Source organism: Protopterus annectens, chromosome 3.part1, assembly GCF_019279795.1.
Source record: "Protopterus annectens isolate FY-2018-M chromosome 3.part1, PAN1.0, whole genome shotgun sequence".
NCBI classification, from domain to species: domain Eukaryota; kingdom Metazoa; phylum Chordata; order Ceratodontiformes; family Protopteridae; genus Protopterus; species Protopterus annectens.
This window is the reverse complement of record NC_056732.1, coordinates 1175492832-1175510593: the sequence shown is the minus strand read 5'-3', so window position 1 is coordinate 1175510593 and position 17762 is coordinate 1175492832.

The following is a 17762-nucleotide window of genomic DNA, read 5'->3' as shown; positions in this document are numbered from 1 at the left end:
GGTGCCAGAGCCATGGCCTTAAGCTGAACGCCAAAAAATGTATAGTCATACCCTTTGGGAAAAACAAGGTACCAACAAATTACCACATAGGCAGTAATCCATTAAGTACGGAAGAGGTAATCAGGGACCTAGGGACCCAGGTTGACAGTAACCTCTCATTTGATACTCACATTGCCAAAGTGGTTAGGAAGACCTTCTATATTTCCCATCTTATCATGAAGGGTTTCACATCTAGATCAAGAGAGGTCATTGTGCCCCTGTACTCTTCTCTTATCAGGCCAATGATTGAGTAAAATGCCCCATTTGGGATGTATCTCACCCGACACCTGCAGCAGTTGGAAAGACCCCAAAAGTTCCTCACCAAGAGGATAAAGGGTCTTAAACATATGTCATATGCTGCCCGACTGAAAAAACTCCAGCTCTATTCAGTCGCATACCGCCTACTCAGAGGTGATCTGTGCCTGATGTCCAAGGCCATGTCCAATCCTGAATTAATGGACATGCTCCACCTCAGAAAATCCAAATCCATCAGAGCCATGAGAACAAGTGACTTAAACCTCAACACAGAAATAAATAGGACTTGCTGGAGGGACAGATTCATAACCCAGAGGCTCCCTACACTCTGGAACAGAATCCCAGTCCATGTTAGGCAGAGCCCCTCACTGACTCTATTCAAGAGAAATCTCGACGAGTGGATGGGAGATCGTAGGTTTACCCCGGGAGTCATCTCTGTGTCACTACTAGACAGAGGCATAGTAAACTAAACCCTAAAAGGGTGTAGTATTCTCATCCTAAGGGGTGGTGTAAGCCACATACACTCTGGCTAGGCTTATAAATGCCCTAGGGCAGATAGCCTAGTATGAACCTATAACCTAAGAATCCACACAGTCACTCCCCTTGCAGCTAGACCTCATGAAAGAAAACTCCTCATGCAACCTGAGACATAGTTCACAAGCCACACTAACAATCATTATCCCTAGAGGCAAACTCCACAGCACTACACATACTTTCTGTTCTCTGGGCCTATTCTTTGCAAGCTATCCTATTCGACATTAAGGAAATCAAAACTTATTCCAAATTCTGAATGCAACTGATAAAGCACTTCCTCATCCAAGTCAAATGCTCCTGCTTAAACACAGGATACACAGTATCACTTAACCTCTCTCCTTTCTGAGTCTCCTCTCCTCTCGTCTCTCAAGATTCACTGAAGACTGACCCACTTTAGAATCTAATGTACATATTGCACATTACACTCTGCTTTATTATTCACTGTACTGTGTTTGATTGCTGTAATGTATATACACAGTATTTTATGTAGTTAGTCTAACAGTTCTGTATTTTTTGTTTGCGAAATGTTTTGTATTTTACCCATGCTGAGCCTAAAGTTGTTCAATATTGATCAGTGTACTACCCCGATAAACAAATATAAACAAATAAGCAAAGCAGCACAAGATTTGATCTGCTTCTCTGTAAATTCTACTCTGTGAAACACAAACCAGCTCCTCAGAGGAATATCTGATATGAACAAATGTACATACTGATAATGACACAATAATTCAGTTTCAGATTGTTACTGAACCTACATTTTTAGTTTTAAACTGACATATCATGTACAAAATGTAATATCTTACACTGACTCAGCTGTCAGCATAAAACAAGCAGTTTAGCGGAGCAGCAACAAAGTAGATAGCTCATGTACATTTGTTAATACTAGCAAATATTGTGGTATATTTATAATAATTTTGGTAAGATTTTACAGTTGTAGAATTCCAGCCTGAATAGTTGCCTTTAAATACTGATAGAGTGTCCCTAGCCTCATCCCTTCAACCAGCGTTTTGCAACTTACATCGAGTATGTAGTTAAGGATTTCTGCAGAAGAAAGGGTCACACTGTGATTACAAATAGATTAGTATTTCAAAAGTAGAAAAAGGAATGGCTTAGGTCACCATGGACAAAGAATTGTGCATTACAGAACCTTCTAGGAAAAAAAAACAATGATCTACTCTCACTTGGTCATTTATGTAATACTGAGAACTATAGAAAAATATGCTGACATGCATGGGTTAAAGTAGCTAACAAACCAAAGAAGCTGATGTAGTTTTAATCAAAAAAAAAAAAAAAAAAATATATATATATATATATATATATATATATATATATATATATATATATATTCCAAAACAGAATTACTTAAATGGTGCTATGAAGAGTTAACTCAGACAGAGCGCTGACTCTTGTGAAGCTGATTTTTTGCATGCTATACTCTTTCTGTGAATGGAGGACTTTGATTTCCCTTTCCATCAATTGCTTTCTTGTCATGAGCACAAAATTAATCTTTTTATGTTAGCTACATCTGCAGTGAAGTAGAAGAGAAGCCTTGAACTGTCATACTAATGTAATATCTTCAACCTTGGTTTGTTTTGTATGAATCTTGTAATAGATGAGTTAAACATACCTCATTTCTCATACTTGCCATTTCTTACCTTGAAAAGTACTTAAACATAAAATACCACATAAATGCAACTATGCTGTAAATAAGTTCTTGTTTGTGAAAATAATTTCAAGATTACTTGAACAGAAAATTCATGCAGGTTATATAGTCTTTCTCAAGCTTCAGATCTTCTACAAAAATGTTGCTTGTGAATTGTTTGTAAAGTCTGATCTTTGCTTTGATATATGATTTTAAGTCTTATATTTCACTTAACTTCACATTCTGTTCTTTATTAATCTTACCAGAAATGTCTTGAATTTCAGAACTGTGCAATTTATGCACAGTACAGAAGTGCATATATGTATACAAAACTTCTCTATGATTTTTCTTGTTTTAGTGTACAGTAGTCTTATTTTTGAATATAGGGTAGTATTCACAAGGTTTGCTTTGTAAAGGTATCAGAAATAATAACAATGTACACCAGCAGGGCCACTTGGTAGATTAACTTTCCTTAGCATTTCGTGTCCCAAGAATTATATCATCACTCCATTTTATTAGCTCTGTTTTGAGCAATAGTGGAACATTTTAATAAGTGATTCATGACCTGTCAGGACAGCTTGAGTCACTTTTCAACTACAGCCTCAGAACAGACTAGCTACCACATGAACGGATGACTGCAATGGTTATCCCTCTTCACAAGCGTGGAATATCATCAGACCCCACTAATTACAGGCCCATTAGTATGACTAGTCTTATATGCAAAGCCATGGAATTAATTATCATGGAAATGATCAACAAAGACATGATGGCCTATAGACACTGGATATATCCTAGTTTGGTTTTGTCAAATGAAGGTCATGCCTACTTAACCTGGTAGACTTTTCTGACAGGGTCGCAAAGACAATGAATGAGAAGAAAATGGTGCATACCACTTACCTAGACCTGGCTAAGGTGTTTGATACAATACCTCCAACTCAGGTATTGTTAAGAAACTTACAGACGTAGACATAAATCCCTACATTGCAAGAAATAAAAGCAGTCTCCGACAAGGAAAGTGACCAATAAAGGTAAAAAATATACATAAGAATAATCAAAAATAGAAACCTTGGTCACTCATGGCAGGTAAATAAAATGTATATTTATTGTTAAAAGGAGCAAAAGTAAGTGCTTTCTCGGTTCAGCATAACCACTTAATCAGACTTTGAATATATAATATAGACCCGAAAATCCATGGTATTAACACATTGTCCTATACAGATCACCTTAAATCCCTTTACTTAGTCTATTACAGGATACTGAGAAAAGATCTATATCTGGCATATAAGGCATCTGCAGATCCAGACCTGATGGACCCTTTGCACATTTACAAAATGAATAATTCCAGAAAAACTAAAGCTAAGGATTTAAACGTTGCTTGCAACATAAATAGAACATGTTCTTGAGGCAAATATGTGTCTCATAGGATCTCCATTCTCTTGAATGGGATCCTGCCCCCATCCATGTGAAGCAGCGTCCATCCCTAACCCTACTCAAATGTAACCTGGACCATTGGATAGAACATCAAAAATTTACTCCCAGCCCTAATGTCTCTGAGAGGCCAACAATTTATATTCCCTGTATAACATATGCCCCAGTAAACTTCTATCAACCTCCTAACTAATATACCCCTCCAAATAGACACCCATGTTACACAGGCACACAATTAGGTCAGGTTACATGGCTAGTCTTATAAGTACCCTGGTGGTAATCAACCTAGTACATATCTATGACTCTATGAACAAAATGTATAGCAGAAGACAGAAGTTATTTTTTAACATAATAAATGTGACTGAATGTGCAGCACTTTTTAACTCATCTCTTCATGGCAACTGAGTTATGGGTACATTCACAAATAATACAGCTACACATGCAGTATAGTAGCGACGGTTGTCTCCATTGTTATTTCTTTTCTTAGCTCAGTTCTTCCCCATTTATCTAATATAAGTTCCTTCAATGCTGTTAATGCAAATGAAATATGGTCATATTATAGTGGTGATATTATAGTGGTGAGTCTAGGGTTAAGCAGGAATAAAACTACTCTGCATTCAGACTTATGCAGGATATTGAATATTCATCTTGCTGTCTTACAAGGTTTTATACATTTCATAGGACAAAACTGTATTTGCCAAAGTCAAGAACTGAAGTATAATATTGCAGTTGTACAGTTCTGCAAACAGTTCTGTTTGAACTGTGGTTGATAACACTGATATCAAAGAGAGCATAGCAGCATCTAAACCAAGACAAAAATCTAAGAATCATGATGCTAGTAAAACATTGCACTAAGAAACCTCATCTAAAGAGGAAATTAATAATCATATTCTGTTCATTTCAGTGTGTTATCTTTCAGATGAAGTGTTAAACTGAGGACCCATCTGTCTGAGCTGGTGGTTGCTCATGTGGATGTAAAAGATCCCAAAGCACTTATCAAAAGAGTGGGGGCTACTTTATTAACATTTACTTTCATTTTACATCATAACAAAACTTTAAATCAATTATTTTTACTCTCACACATTTTTGCATTTATACTTAAAATATTTACAGGTTATGCACACAAAAGAACTTTACCAAACAAGTTTTTTTCTTTCATTCTTTTTTCCTTTATATTTAATATCCCCAACAACCATCTTCTTATTTCAGCTAATACATCATCCTCTTCAGTATATACCAGATTCTCACATCTTTTTATCCACAGCTCCCATATTGTCACAAACAGTACTTTATCCCATTTATCAATATAATTTACTTTATCATACTTATCATATAATATCATATTCATAATTATACATTTAAATCCTTCCCAGCTATATTCATTTTTAAACTTTTTTTCAAAAATCTTTAATAAATATTTTTCCAATACAAAACAACATTATTTTTCTTTCCTCTTCACTACAGTCATCAAATGTTCATTCCTCAATTGCATGTTGCTTCATATTCCATTTCACCTGTAACTTGTCTAATAAAATACTCTACAAGAAGTCCTCTGCTACACAAAAAAATAAACATTTTTTTCTTCTGTCTTTTATCACTTCTTTATCTTCTTTTATTCATGTCAAAAGGTGCACCAAAAACTTTTTTCAAAAATCATATTATACCATTATTTTCATTTCCCATCAGCCTCACTTACTTTTAACTTCCCTAATTTCATTTTATCCTCTTATTATAGCTCTTCCATCCTGTCCCCTTTTTCTATAATTGTCCTTAGTTTTCTTTCCCATACATTTTTGCATTGTTCCATATAGTATCTTACCCACATGTTTTCTTTCATTTTCCTTCCTCATTACCCACAATAAATGTACAAATGTTAACTACACAACTGGATTTTTTTTTTAATCCAAATCACCTTCTTCATTTTTTGCTAATTATGAATTGTTCCAATTGGGTACTGCATTTATTTCCAAATGAAGCTAAAAATATATTGTTTTCCATTTCAGTGGGAAACATAGACATTCCCCCTATTTTTCTAAGTATGATATATATATATATATATATATATATATATATATATATATATATATATATATATATATCTTCAGAAATGCTAAATCAAAACTTTTCCACCAAGCTAACATGTTTTTATTTGATCCATTATCTCTGGCTTAATACATTTTCACACTCACTAAATGTCACTCCCAAAATTGTTTCCTTTCTTGTGAAATATATTCCATTTGTTATCTCACCAAGTCCCTTACTCTTCATTTTGATTAACAACAGAACAGCTTTAGTTTTACAATCATTATTGCTACTCCACTTATCCATCCCTTGTTTTTTTTGTATTACAACTAAATCATCTGTTTATATCTACATGTTGGTAATATAACATTTCCTTCCATCTCCCATCTTGCCTCTCATATTTTTCCAAAATGTTTTTATTCATTTTATAATTGCATCTCTCATTTCATACATACTCGTCTGTATTACTGCAGTTATTGCTAATACAGATAAGCAAATTCTCATTGGGCATCCTTGTTTTTCTCCTCTCTTAACACTTACTTTTTGTATCCATCCATTTATCATTACTTGTATCCATGAATTTTCGTAACATTTCTTTAATACATCAACATTTTTCTCTAATACCATACTACTCTAAATCTGCCACATTGCTTGATGGTATACTTTATCAAAGGCTTTAGCTATATCACATGCTATCAGTTTTACTTCTTTATTTTCTTTCAGTAAAACATTTTCTAATACTTTAATTATAATTAACATTTATTTCACCTCCTTTCCTTTCATACCACAATCCCTTCTCCTTGTACCTCATCCAATACATTTTCTATCCGTTTTGGTATTTTATCCTAAATATTTTATAGTCAGTATTCACTAGTGTGACAGGCCTCCAATTTTTATATATTTTCTTTCATCCTTTTTCCCCTATAAATGTTATCACTACACCACTTATATCTTCTTCCATTTATACCTTCCTTTGTTGTTTCATTTAATAGTTTAAAAAAGCCTGTCTTTCATCTTTGCTCATTTCCTTACAATACTCATAACTTATGCCATCCACGTTTGGTGCTGATTCAGTCTTATCTTTTTATATCTCATTCTTCATTTCTTGTATTGTTATACAAATTTCTAAAAAGTCTTTACTTTTTTCAATTGTTTCACTTTCCATTATTCTTGCTTATCTAGTTCTTATTTTTCATACATTTTCCCTATAAAAATGTTCTATCTGTCTATGCCGTCTAAGATAGCATCAATCTTTCCTTTTCTGATTTTTACTTATTTTCCTTAATAATGGGAAACCCCTCTTTTTTCCTTTTAGAAAATGAATTTCCCTATGTAACACTATTTTCTCTATTCTTTTCAAACAGTTTTTTTCTGTTTCCCTTATTATGTCACTTTCTTGTACTCTGTTTCTCATAGTTTCATAAATGGTCTGTATTTTTTCTTCTTTATTCTTCTTTCAACTTCTAAATATATTTATTTATATGTCTGCTTATGCATTCATCATCACATTGTCCAATTATTATAAAATGGTCTCACTGTCATGTGGTCTTTAGTGAATATTTCTTTCTCTCTTTTGTCTTCTTAAAAAAACTGCAGTTAATCTATTTATCCCTTTTTTTCCCTTTATTATTTTACCACCTTCCACTATTTTAGTCCCTACTGCAGTATGATCTGAAAACTCTGCCATCTGTACTCCCTTTTTTATTTCTTTCATGTCTTTAGAGTAAAATATATAATCAATTTCAGTTTTTAAAACTCCCTTTTATGTGTATATTCTTGAATCTTTCCAACGTTCATATCTTCACATTTTATTAATTCCTCCCCTTACCATCCTAATATCCTGTCTTATTTTTCCATTTTCTTTCATCAGGTTACAGTTAAAATCTTCTAACTTAACTATTCACATATTTACTTTTCCTCAAATAACTGTATTTCTCTGTTACATTACTATAATGATAAATCACTATTAATCTTATGCATTTTTGTCTCATTCTCATTTAACTTAGCACTATCCCTCCTAGTACAATACTGTTACATCTAGAATTCATATTTCTCCATTTTTATAAGAATTCCATGCCTCATTTTCTACTGACCAAACAATTTGCGTCCTCACCCCAATACTGTCTGTATTATATTTCATTTTCTTCATTGTTGCCTCTAGTATTTAGCATCCATTTTTATAATTACACCATTCAAAAATCAACAAACCTCTTATGTCATGTCTAATGCTATTCACATTTAATGCTGAAATTCATATACCATACTTTTCAATTGTTTTGTAAGTGTTTTACTTCCATATCTTGTCTTTTTTCCTTCTATTACATTTCATTCAAAATGATTTTTTACTATCTTGTTATTTTTCTTCATCTCTCTCCATTTCTCCCTCTTCTTCATCTTCACCATCTAATACTGCAAGCATGCTAACTTCCTATACATTAATATCCTCACTTTGAACTATTTCTTCTCTAACAACCTCTTCATTGTTTAACCTTTCTTCAGTACCCCTTCCCCATACCACCTTCTGTTTCAGCATCTAGTATAGTAATATTTTCTATTTTCTGTCTTTCATAGCTTATTGCAACCAGTTCATCTGAGCTTTCCTCTTTATCTGGTCTTTCCTTTTTCTAATATGGGTCAGTTAAACTACAAATGTCTAAATTCTTCATTTTCTACAAAAAGGCTTACATTTTTTGAGCATGTTTAGATGCTTTATATGCTGCTTAGTCAGAAAGCCTCAAAAAAGATTAATTTAAAATGATGGAGAGTCTTGAATCACAAACTATTCTTTTGTTGACTCAGGAGGGATGTAAATAATTCACTTTAATAAACCATCAGCATAAATAGGTGAAGTAATCATTTCATGTCTCATGGCTTGTTATCTGAACTTAGTTCAATGGACAGTGCTAAATCTGATTTTTGAGGTGAAGAAGTGTGAGGAAATTACTTTGAAATCTTTCTGGGAAAACATACAGCAATGAGGAAAAATGTCTAGGTTGCCAATATGATGTCACTGGAGCAGGTACCTTGCTGTAGGATTAATCGTGTACACTAAACAAGTATAGCCATAACATTATTCCTGTTCATATGAAGGATTGGTAATTACTTCTGTACGCTGTAGAATTTAAATGTATTCTGTCATTTGCAGGGACTTGTAAGAAATCAAAAGATATCCAGTTTGGAAAGCTATGACATGTTTCCTAATGACCTGCTTTGTGTAAATTGGACTCAGTTTCATGCATTCAATTTTCCAAGACTTTATGAGGTTAAGCAACCTAAAGACTCTGGTGCCTACTTCCTGAAAATTCTGCTGTCATATTTTAGCTTTAGGGTTCCAGTGGTGAATAGATTTCTCTTTATGGCCTTAATAGTCCAACTGCTATAATTTAACGTGAAGAAAATTCACTCTGACTTTAGAATATATTTAAAGGCTGCCTCAGTATTTAGTCTTAGCAAAATGATATTCTACATTGAAAAGTGTGTAAGTTCTGTGAGAAAGACATATTTTCTGAAATACAGAATTTCACTTCTCTGCATAATTTAATTACCTTTGCCAGCCCTTGGTTTGTTTCCATTTCCTTGGTTTAGCACTCAGCTGAGTCTTGTGCATACTACTTGAATTCAGTTTTAATATTCTCTCCATGTCTCCATAAACTGTCTGAAATATTATGGTTTACTTCTTCCTCCTAGATACAAGCTTCATAGGTTGATTGCTCTGTTTTCTTCCTTAGTGTCTCAATATGTGTTCCTTGCTTGATTCTTAGCTACAAATAAGTATTTAATTTGCTGCTGCTAAGAAAAGAAGGCTTTGTCTCTGTTTAAATGAACTAGTGTCATATCATATATCCAAGAGTAATATCTCAGTTTACAGTGCTTCTTGATTTATATACAGTCATTTCATTTCCTTACTTTTATCATATGTACCCATTTGCTTAAGATTTATTAATTTTCATGCAGTGCATGCTAGTGAAAGGTTATCATTTTTTTTGTATATGGCATGTGTATTCTGAATACTGGCAAGAGGCAGAACTGGTCAGAAAAATTATCTTAGCACAATTACCCATGCATCTCATTCCAAACGTTTTCACAGAAAAATATTAACAGTAAGCATTCTGTCAGAATTTTGGGGTTTATGCCAGACAACAGTTCTAAAGACAAAGTAGTGAATGTTCAAGATTAATTTTAGTGCTATTTTTCTGTGATGTGATATTGTACAATACAACATTGGAATAGCCTGAGAATTTTCCAGTGCCATAGCACTACAACTGAAAATGCATCTTCGCTATTTTCTTTCATTTAATAAAGGCTCCTACTGTTTCTCTCATACTTTTTCTTCTATTCTCCTCCAGGTCTTGAGTACATTACTTCCAGCATCGTACGCTCATCCTACATTTTGTGCATTCTGCATAACAAATGGCTTCCTCTAGCAGCTTCCGATAACTGCTTGAGCGGAGCATGGAGTGAATTCTTAGGTTCATAGGTAGGTACTAGGCTATTGGCCCTATGGCCTATATAAGCCTAGACTAAAGGTACCCTGGCTTTCACCACCCAAGAAAATTATTTTCCTGTGCCCCTGTCGAGCTGAGCCACAGAAGTGATCCCCGGACTGAATTTCCTATCTCCCATCCAATCATCAAGATTTTTCTTGAAGAGTGCTAATGAGGAGCTTTGTTTGATATAGATAAGTAGTTTGTTCCAAAGCATGGGAAGTCTCTGGGACAGGAATCTATCCCTCCAGCATGTTCTGTTTACTGTGGCGACAAGGTTTATGTCCCTAGAATGTGTAGCTTGGAGGGATTGGGATTTCTTTAAATAGAGCATGTCTGACAGCTCTGGGTTTGACATAGCTTTGTATGTTAGGCAGAGATCGCCTCTGAGTGGGCAATATGCAATGGAGTAAAGCATGAGTATTTTGAGACGGTTTGCGTAGGACATCTGTTTGAGGCCAGTAATCCTCTTTGTGAGGTATTTCTGCAGCCTTTCCAGTTGTTGTAGATGTCTTGTGAGGTACATACCAAAAGGGGAGTTGTACTCTTTAATGGGTCTAATGAGTGATGAGTAGAGGGGAACAGTGACCTCTTTTTTCCTGGATGAGAAACCTTTTGTGATGAGGTGTGCCACGTAGAAGGATTTCCTGACTACTGTGGTGATGTGATTATCAAAGGAGAGACTACTGTACACCTGTGTCCCAAGGTCTCTTATCACACTTTCAGTGTTTAGTAGACTAACGCCTATATGGCAGTTCATGGGTAAAGAGGTTTTGCCAAAAGGGATGACAATGCATTTTTTTGGCATTGAGCTTGAGGCCATGGCTTTAACACCAGGTATCTGTCTCAATGAGGCCCTTTTGTAGGATGTCTACATCATTAGGAGTTTTGATTATGGGTCCTAGTTTGCAGTCATCTGTGAACTTCATCAGCCAAAAACCTTCTGTGTTAGTCTGTACTTCAGAAAAGTAGATAGCAAACAGGAGAAGACCTAGGACTGAACCCTGTGGTACTCCACTTGACACTGGTCTGAAGTTGGATTTGGAGTCTGCTACTTTCACAGTGTGGGTTCTGTCAGTGAGCCAGTTGGCAGCCCATCTTGTGACATAGGGATTTATACCTAGTTTAGTGAGTTTATCTATAATTCCAGAGTGGGGAATGGTGTTGAAAGCCTTGGCGAGATCTAGATAGGCTGTGTGAACCTCCTTACCCTCATCTATGGCTTTGGTGACCACTTCAAAGAAGTCTATCAGGTTTAGGAGACATGATCTGCCTTTTACAAACCCGAACTGGGTGTGGCCCAGAATTTGGGGATTACCAATGTCATTGTTTATAAGTTCCATGATGATATGTTCCACAGCCTTGCAGACCAGGCTCATCAGGCAGTTCCCTGGGTCCATGGTGGCTCCCCCTTTGTGGAGTGGGATAACCATCGCTGTGCACCATGCAGTGGGCACAAAACCTTAGGTGAGGCTATGATAGAACATGGTACTTAGGTGGGGTGCCAGTTTGTTCGGTAGTTCATGTGGAACACAGCCTGGGATGTTGTCAGGTCCCATGGATATTGTATTCTTGGCTTTGGAGAGTGTGTTTTTACCTGTGCAGCTATGATTACAGTAACGTTGCATTCTTCCGGTATAGAGATGGTTCCTTTAGGGGATGAGAGGGGGGTAAATTTAGCAATGAACTTATCTGCCAGGATGTTGGCAATATCAGTCGGTTCTGTATATTTAGGGATATTGTGCTGTAACTCAAAGCAGATCTGAGTGTTGCCATTGAGATTCTTGACATAGCTATAGAATGCTTTGTGGTTGTCTTTAGAATCAGTGGTGAATTCGTTTTTGCAACTAGCTCTAGAGGATTTTATGAGGGATCTCACCTTCTTACTGAGGCTGACCTGGGAGTTCCTCCAATCATGGGATTTTACTCTTTTTTGCAACAGTTTCTTTCTTCTGTTGTAGAGTTTGTTTATGGCAGGGGACCACAGGATTGGCTTCCTTTTTTTTGCAGGATAGCATCTTGGTTCTGTTAGGGATTGTCGATCCATGCACTTGTGTAAGTGCTTATAAAGCGCATTTGTGTAGGATTCAGCAGTTGTACCTCTATTGTCCGTCAGCATGGGTGTCATGAAGTTTGCCACTTTTGTCTTAAGAAGTGTGAAGTTGGCTTTGGAGAAATATTTTACAGTGGTTTCCCTAATGGGGGTGGGGGCAGGATGTGGATGTCTAGGGTGATTAACTTGTGGTCGGATCTGACCAACGAGGAATTGACCTCTGGTGTGGAACACCGGTTGCCCATGTTGGTAATGACCAGGTCTAGGATATTGCTGACCCTGGGGGGGGGGGGTATTCGTTTGGTATGAAAATCTGTCTCTGTCTTTACTTGCTGCAAAATATGGAATGGAAATGTTCAGCTCTAGCCATACTTTACTTGAACATCCTAAGTGACTTGCACAAGCTTTCCATTAGAATGAAAAAATGGTTTTCAATCTGAACAATACTCAGAAGTTCCCACCTTCATTTTAGGTTACCATCTGTCTCTCTTTAAGCAGAATATCTATGACTGGGCACCTTTGTCTTGCAAAGTAAGCTTATAAAATAGCAAATGTCCTGATATTTTGGAAAGAAAAAATATGTCCTTTAAGTCTTGCAAGAAACTAATGTATTACATCTAAAACACTTCAATATGTTATAAAATGATGCAATCAATGAACCTTCTATAATGGTTATCCAGTATTTTGGTAATAAAGTGAATACATGCCTTTGCACTGGTTGTGGGTGTACCTTGCCCAGCAAAATGTTATGTTTCATTAATAAATGCCCAACTTTAGACATCTGAGAAGGTGGTGAACCTATCTTCAAAAGTTTTTTTTTTTCTTAAATGAGTAATCCCATTGTGTACTGACTAGTTAAATTACAGGCTTAGAGTCATACAGTTTGCAAGTAGAAATGGAATCAAACTCTTGTTAGCAGCTCATATATTTAACCCTTTAGGCTAAGCTGCCAGTCATATCCTTAACTCTCTGAGCTACTTTGTCACATCTTGTACTGGCAAGAAAAAACATAATGATCCTTGTCAGAGAGTTTAGTATGAATGACATGTTAAAATAAGTTGAATAACTAATATTAAAGAAACCATGTTTCTTTGTAAACACAGTAAGTGTGCAGCCCTAGATCATTTATGTGACAATCTTCACCTTCAACAAACAAAGAATGAGCTTTTCCACTGACAGGACTGTCAATTCTTTATTTGCCTTCTCATTTGCTGCATGATGTGGTTCTGCTAGGACAGGTTTGTTGTTTTATTATATCTATATCTAAATCTAATTTTATATATATATATATATATATATATATATATAGATAGATAGATAGATAGATATGTCTTTATATTAATATCTATATCTATATATATATATATATATATATATATATATATATCTCTACATATATATATATATATATATATATATATATATATATAGATATATATATATGGATTCGTATCACTTCACTGAAACACTATTTCACTGAGAACAAATCACCTCAATTTCATTTCATTGAAAGTTCATTTCTCCTAAAACTCATTTCACTGACGAGTAGTGCTCTAAGGCAAGTCAAAGGTATATGTCCTTTTCCCCACTGTAGTGCGATCCTGGTGTTAGTATATATATATATATATATATATATATATATATATATATATATATATATATATAGTTGGGGGGGTGTGGGGGGGCACAAACCCCCACATTGGGGGTGTTGTGGGCATAGCCCCTCCACTTAATTTGGTTTTCTGCTGTCTGGTTGTGTTTTAGATTATTTGGTAACACCCCCTTGTATGTAGTGTAGGTTTGTGTGTTTGTGTGTGGGGGGAAGGTGTGTGTATGTGTATGTGTGTGGTGTATGGTTAGTGTAGGAGCCGCAATTTTGAAATTTGTGCTTCCTGGGTTTCGGGATTTTAAGGTTTCGGCTTTATGATCTCGAGATTTTGAAATTCGATATTTCAGGATTTCAGGATTATAAAGTAACCCATATAGATATATATATATATATATATATATATATATATATATATATATATATATATATATATATGCATCTATATCTATAGCTATATCTTTATACAGATTGCAGTCATTGATGACTGCAAAGGTTACAGTCTGACCCACAATGAGTGCATTATTCATGCAATGCATCATGCACTACAAACTTTATTTAGAAGACAGCTGTAATTTATTTTCATCATCAGTACAGCATGTGGAATGATGTTATGAACTTTTGTATTTCAGAAGTGATGTTATTTATATGTAAATCATAGTAAAAATTCCGGAATTCAAGAAAATGTTTCCAAAAAAATGAAACTGGGTTATTACTGTGTCAGGTAGTATTTTGTTTCAGTTTTAAAATGAGCTACATACCAAAAAAAAAGAAACAGTTATACAATGTCTTTGGCAAAGAAATGATGAAAATAATGCAGTTTCTTTCAAAATGAAAAATGCATATTGATTAGCCTCTACTATTTCTATATTTAGATTCTGGTATTCATAACATAATACCAGACTCAACAATAGACTTAAAATATTGCAACTTAAGTTGTAAACTACAAAATGTTCCAAACCTAAAAATCTGTCAAGATAAAACTTCACAGAATGTTGGCCAGGTGATGCCATCATACAGGTAGCCTCAGAGATAGCCTGGGCTTTGCTGACAATCTGGTAATGATGGCATAAATAGTATGGCTCTAACACCTCCCTTGAATGAAGGACAAGTGAGCCTGATCACTGTAAGCAATTATGCCATCCTCATGTGAGTATACATACTCCCATGCACTGATGATATGGGAGATCACGATCCTTGCTATGTCGCTTAATGCCCACTACTATTTCATCCTTTGCATCATTGCTCCTTCACTGAGAATGGATGGCAACAGATGGTTCCAGTCCATCTTCTCCACCTTTTATGCCCATGTTCCACATACCAGCTTTAGCAGCTACCCCAGCTATAAAATGAACTCATGCCACCTGGACCACAGTCAGGCTTTATCACTTACCAGATGAGCAAAGAACTGCTTCCCATAGTTTGATAATACTTTTCACCATTTCAGCCAATAACTTATGGCATGTATCTTTAACCTAATATAGAGATTGTACTGTATGCCAGAAAAAAAACATTATATACAAAAAATATGAGTAGGCATCACATTCATTATCACTGTGGAGACCTTGTGACATATCTCCTTGAAGAAATTAGTAAAACTGTGAAGTGAAAATTTTCATTTTGGCAATTTCTGCCATGCAAGAAGATAAAGTTAAACTGTACTTATTGTTTTTTTTTTTTTCATTTTACTGGACTAGATTGCTTACCTTCATATTTGTATTATTACTATCTCATAACACAGCATGCTGAGCTTTAAACTTGTCAAGAGAGGTCCAGGAACATGTACACCAACAGCAAAAAAAAAATACATTTATTAAAAGTTTAAGTGAAGTGACATCTTTGGAAGACTTTGCTTTTAACATGCTAGATGTGACACATTAAATTACTGATTCCATCTATTATATCAGGCAGACCAGACTTAACACAGTTACCTTTCCTACTGTCTGTGTTTACTGCACACAAAATTTTATTCTGTGCAATAAACGTTTCCATCCTAGAAAGCATTAACAGAAACAAAAGCATTTTGTTGTATTGGTGCAGAAAGCTGAATATATAAGACTGGTGTCACTGGAGAACAGGCCTTATAAAACATCATCAGAACACTTGGCCGTAAAACAAGAAATAAAGATGACTGCATGTCTGCTGCACAAAATGTATACGCCTCAAGCTGGTACTGCAAGAACAGGACAGTAATATATTACCAGTGACACTGGGCCTAATTTAATTCCATGGTCATGCCAGAAGGTGATAACAAACAAAAAAATTCTATAGAACCATACATAAAAGCAGAATTCTATAGCTTCAACATGAGGAAATGTAAGGGGAACTCTCAGCTGAAATGGAACATGTAAGCATGAACTGGATGTAGAAATTAATGAAAGGAGTAAATAAGAAAGAAAAGCATAGGTAGATGCCAGAAGGAAGGATTAAAGAGGGTTTCATATAAGCAAAGATGAATTTCTTTCATGCAAATATTGGTAAATAATGGAATATGCTGCCACAGGACACAGCAGACTATACTAGAGTGAATGGCTCAAAAAGGTGGAATGTATGATGGCAGGATCTGGTATATAGTAAAGCCTCGTTCAACTAGCAATCACTATATATATGTAATATTACATTGCAGGAACATTGTATATGTGTAAGTGAGTGGAGATGGGATGCTGAGGCCTATAATATTACTTCCTGCTATATTGCAGAAATTTGGAAATGCATAACTCCACTTAACTCAGTACTCAATTATATTTGAACTAAATGTCAACTGTATCTCTTACTGAGCACTGAAATCATAGCATTGTCCTTAACAATATGAAAAAAAGAGAAAAAGTATCATGTGTTAAGGTGATAAATAAAGGAGTCCGTTTCTTGGCAGCAGTAAAATCTTTATTCATCACACATGCATGTGGGAGGCAGAGTTTCAGTAACAGGGTCTCCCTGAAATAAAAAAATCACCAACTTATATACCTTTTAATATGCAGTATCAGCAGTCTATTAGAACCAAGTAATATAATACTGACCAATCAACTTTGGACAAGTTTCAAAACATATAGCTTCATATACAATAATATCCTTGTTGTTAGGCTAGGCAGATCTAGACAACTGACCAATTAACTTTGTACACATTACAGACTAACTTAAGTGGGCCCCTGTTGCTGGGGTCTCAGGCAGAAAACCTAACTTAATTTAAAAATATGTTTATCAGTTAAATTCCTTTTGCAGCAGTTTTACACAAAAACATGCACATCATCAGGTCTCAGGAAAATGTAGATATAAGGTTAATGTTTCCTAAAAACAGGACCCTTCCTTAAAGGGACAAAGCCACATACAGCTTCTTAGTATATGTCCAGTACCTTGCATTTCTTTATACATGTCTCTAATCATGTACTCAGACCCTTCTACAAAAGCATACATTCTTTTTCATTTCTCCCTTACAGTCCCCCATTTGATGCTGTGTAAGCATCACCCCTAATTTTCTTTTTATGCATTTGCTCACACATTTTACCAAAGTCCTTTATTACATTAGCTGCATTTGTATCCATTTCAATATATCCTTCATCATCATTTTGTGCAGTCCATGGTATACTTTCAATGATTGCTTGCTGCAATTTTATAGGAGTTTTAGCACTCATCAATTTCAAACACAATGTTTTTAGTATAAACAATAATGCAAATAATACTATGGCTATTATTGCTAAAAGC